Here is a 5078-nt window from a genome sequence, read left to right as displayed (position 1 = left end):
CTCTGACTGCTTTGGTGGATCCTCCAGATCACACCCTTTAACTGTGGGAGTCCTTCGAGGTTCTGTCCTGGACCTACTCTCTTCTCTCTCACTTGGTGATATCATCAGCTCCTATGGATTTAATTACATCTCTTTGCTGATGATTTTCAAATCAACTTATTTTGCTCCAAACTCTCTACTGATCTCTAAACTTGCATCTTCACCCATCTTTCAGACATCTTGAACTGGATATCTAGTAGATATCTTAAATCAGTATGTCCAAAATGGAAGTCAATATTTCCACCCCCTAAACCTTCCCCTGCTCTTCCCCTCCCTATTACCATAGAGGGCAACACTGTCCTCCCAGTCTGTCAGCCTTGCAACCTAGGAGTCATCCTGGACCCCTCAATCTCTCACCAAGGCCTATTGATTTCACCTTTTCACTATCTCTCAAATATACTCCCTTCTTTCCTCTGACACTGCCACCACTCTAATTCAGGCTCTGATCACCTCATGATTGGATAGTCTTCCAGTGAGTGTATCAAGTCTCTCCCCCTCCAATTCATCCTCCCTTCAGCCACCAAAGTGATTTTTCCCAAAGGTCTAATCATGTCACACACACACACACACACACACACACACACACACACCCCACATCACACATCACCCCAAATGAACTCCAGTGACTCTCTATTGCCTACAGGAGCAAATACAAAATGCTGTGTTTTGCATTCAAAGACCTTCATAACCTAGCCACATTCTACCTTTCCATCTTCTTACCTCTTACTCCTCAGCATGTACTCTTCCATGTAGTAACACTGGCCTTTAGGGTGTTCTATAATGAGACCTTCCATCTCTTGGATCTGGGCATTTTCTTTGGCTGTCCCCCATGCTTGGAATGCTCTCCTCATCTTCACTTATTGGCTTCCTTTAACTCCCAGTTAAAATCTCATCTTTTACTGAAAACCTTCCCCAAACCCTCTTAATTCTAGTGCTTTCCCTCTGTTAATTATTTCCTATTTATCCCATATACACTTTGTCTTTATATATATTTTTTGCATGTTATCTTCCTCATTAGATAGTAAACTCCTTGAGGGCAGGGAGTGTCTTTGCCTTCTCAGTCCTTAATACAGGGCTTGGCACATAGTAGGCATTTAATACGTTTATTGATTGACTACTAATGATCCCTCATTCTGACTCTGTGACTGGCCCATCTTCTTTTTCTCTATACATTCATTTATCACTGTGACCAGGCCTGGGTCAAGTCCTTTATTCACGGCCATTCTCTTCCATTGTGGTTGTCTCCTCAGCTACTGCTGTTCTGGGGACACATTTCTAAAGTTATAGATCTCCCAGGACCTTTGGACCTTTTAAAGTCCTGGACACATCCAAAATGGAATACTTGTTCACCTAAGATCAGGTAAGAAAAGACCCAAAAGAGATAGAGGTGACCATTTGCTCACAGTCACATGTAGACCAGGTGGGAGGCAAAGAAATTTTTCCTTTAGCCAACTCTCAGGACACATATGGAAACAGTCTATGTGCCTTACAGCTGGAAATGAATAGAGAGATGGGGTGGGGGTGGGGGTGCCGTCACTCTTTTTGTAAATTATCTGAGTCATCACTTCTTCCGGCTCAGAAACCAATTGGGAGTTTTTGTCCTCTCCCTGAGTCACACACAGCTGGACATAAGAACCTAAAGCTCCCTTAAGGTCAGCTGGAAGCAGGTAAAGAATACCTAAGCATGCTTTGTGCAATCTACCAGCAAGGGCAAATCTGAGCGTTCTCCATGACTCTGGTACACTTTTCTTTGGTGACATCCACAACTCTGCTTCTCCTGCACAATTGCTCCCTTGTAATGTGTCACAGCTGGCTTGTGCCCACCATACACCTCTCCACTACCATTTGAATGAGCCTCAACCTAATTTCTAACTTGAGACTCTGATGTTTCATGACTCAGTCATATAACATCACCAGAAAAAATATTGGTGATAAGATGGACATTTTTTTTTTCAGGAAGAAGTTCACTTCATTAAAATATCCTTGCAATTTCCTAAGGCAATCCACTCTCCTCTTCAAATCTGGACCCAGCTCTTTGTCTGTTTTCACTGTCAGTCCAAGATCTGTCTCTCTGTCTCCGTATTTACAAATATGAGATATTTGTAAAGTGTTTAGCACAGCAGTTGCTTAATAAATGCTTATTTCTCCCCTCTCCCAATCCCATCTGTCTGTCTGTCTCTCCTGGTAGATGAGCTCCATAGGTTGTCCATACGATTTTCTGAATAATACACATTCATCATATTTAACCTTTCTTCCTTTGCTTCTTGAAGTCAGTTCCTGGAGCAGAAAATAACTGACGTTAAACTCAGTAACAGGATAATATTGAGGTCTAAGAGAAGAGGGTGGCCATGCTGGTTACCTGCTCAGTGTTTAAATGCTTTCTTTACTACAACCCTGGAAGGCAGCTAGCATAAGCACTGTTATATTCATTTATAGATGGGAAAGCCGAGGCTTATGGAGACTTTAAGCGGATTACCCAAATCACGTGGCTGGGACTTTAACTCATTGCTTGGCCATACTTCTTGAATAATCTAGAGGTTTCTCAGTGGTGGTCTGTCATCTTGGTTTAAACAGTGGCAAAGTGTTGCCCATGCCTGGTGACAACATATTCAGCACTATTATGACCAGTGACCACTACATGATGATATGCTTGCACCAGGGAGACTATGAATCCTAAATTCTCAGAGTCAGAATGGACTGTGTTATCTAGTCAGCCTCTACCTGAAGCAAGAATCCCTTCCAGAAGACAGGGCTCTGACAAATATTCGTACAGCCTTCCTTGGCTAGATGACCTCTATTGTCGGGGAACTCTGACACACGGCCCACTGAGCTCAAATAATACATGCAGAACAAAGTCTGTTGAAGGCTGGGGCCAAACCTCAGCGGGAGGGTTGTCTCTCCCTGCAGGAACTCCCTGTTACCAACTCCTAAATGTATCATCGAGTAACCAGTCCTGGCAAAAGGATTTCTGACTACACTTGTCTTGTCTCCAGGAGCTGTGTGAAGCTCAGCATCCAGTCTTTTGCCCAAAGCAAACCAGTTCTTGCTCCTGGGGTGTGTGTGTGTGTGTGTGTGTGTGTGCATGTGTGTGTATGTGATATGTGTATATGTGTGTGTGAGAGATACGTGTAAGTGTGCGTAATTAATTCAGTTATAAGAGCTTTTCAACTCTGTCATTGTGAGTAATCAGATGCACAGATGTTTTAAGTTCTGAAATGTGCTAAGAAAGGCTTATCAGGAATTAGAAAGCTGGAGGAGGGAAGATCCTCAGAGAAATGAAATAATTGAGTCACCACAGTACATCCTTGAAGGCTTAGCAGCATAGGGTCATAGGATTTAGAACTTGAAGGGATTTTAGTGATCACAGGATCACAGACTTAGAGCTGGAAGAGACTTTTGAGGCCATTTATTTCAATCCCTTCATTTTATAGGCCTAGACCTGTGACCCACAGAGGCTGATCTGCCCAAGGTCATAGAAGTACTAAGTAGTGGAGCCAGGATTTGAACCCAGGTCTTTTAACTAAATCCAGCACACTTTTAATTATACTGTACTACCTCCTATATAGATTTAGAATTGGAGGAGACTTCAGAATCATTTAGTATAACTCTCTCATTTTGCAGGAGAGGAAACCTAGAAGTAGGTTTAAGTGACTTGTCCAAGGTCACATAGATAAGAAGCATAAGCGGCAAGATTTCAGTCTAGGTCCTTTGACTCGAGAGACCTTACTCTTTCTACTGCGTGGATGCCTTCCCTGCTTTTCCTCCTCCTCATTTCTTCTTCTCCCCCTCCCTCCAAGGACTATTTTACAGATTTGCTTACTGAGCTTCAGAAAGGTAAAGAAATTTACACAGCGAGGAATCAAATCCTCTGACTCCAAATCTAGCACTTTTCCCCTTAATTTGGTAGTGAATTAATGAAGGTAGGAAGAGAGAGGAAAGAAAATTGGATGTAGAGTAAGAATAGCTGAATTCAAATCAAAGCCTTGTTTTGGACAACCTGTGAGCCTTTGGGCAGGTTTCTTTAACCTCTTTCTCCTCTGTGAAAGGGGGGGCTGGTTTGCATGAGAGGCAGAATAGTGGTTTAAATGGTGAAGTCAGTGGATATTGTTTCAGACCCCACTTCTTTTGTTTACTCCCTGTGTGACTTTGGGCAAGTCGCCAGGACACCTACCTCAGTTCCCTCATCTATAACATGAAAGGACTTGGACTAGAGGTCCTGTGAGTTTCCTTTCACCTGTAGGTCTTTGATCTCTAAGGCCTTTTTCATCTTTAAATCCTGTGAGTCTATTCTCACCTTGTCCCCAGATATGTACAAAGCATTTCCGAGTATCTGGTGCTTGCTGAGTAAGCTCTCTTCATCATGAGCAAAGTGCCAAGATATGGACAGCTCACCCCGATGATGTGTCATATGCTACCTAAGCCATATTAGGAGGTGTTCAGGCTTCTAGCCCCTCCTCATTGGGTGTGTTCTACGAGCAGTACAGTCAGGCTCCTTAAGGATTCACCAGACCCACCCCAGGAAGGGATGGTTGAATACTCCAGTGTTATTGTTGGTGTTTCATAGTTAGGAGAGGCCCAGAGGTGCTATGAAGATGGATAGCATCATCAGGGCAGGGGTTGTTCCTTTCAATTCAACAAACCTATTTTAAGAACTTATGCAGAGTCTTGTGCTGGGCATTCAGAATTGTGACGCCTTAGAGATCTAGTCCAATAGTTTAATGTTATCATTGAGAAACTGAGGCCCAGGAGGGTGATGTTAAGGGCACGGGGACACATGGATGTGCTGCAAAGAGCATTGGCCCGAGTGTCACCGTGCCTTACAGGCTATTTGAATTTGGGCAAATCATTGAATTTCAGTTTCCTTGGCTGTCAAATTAGTCAATTGGATCACATGATTTCTAAGCTCCCTTCTGGGCAGCTGGGTGGTGCAGTCTATAGAATGCTGGCCCTGGAGTCAGAAGGACCTGAGGTCAAATTTAGCTTCAGGCACTTATAAGCTGTGTGATGCTGGGCAAGTCACTTAATCCCTGTTTGCCTCA

The sequence above is a fragment of the Trichosurus vulpecula genome, chromosome 3, assembly GCF_011100635.1.
Source record: "Trichosurus vulpecula isolate mTriVul1 chromosome 3, mTriVul1.pri, whole genome shotgun sequence".
Taxonomy (NCBI): domain Eukaryota; kingdom Metazoa; phylum Chordata; class Mammalia; order Diprotodontia; family Phalangeridae; genus Trichosurus; species Trichosurus vulpecula.
The sequence above is the reverse complement of the archived record's forward strand: the minus strand, read 5'-3'. Positions refer to the sequence as shown.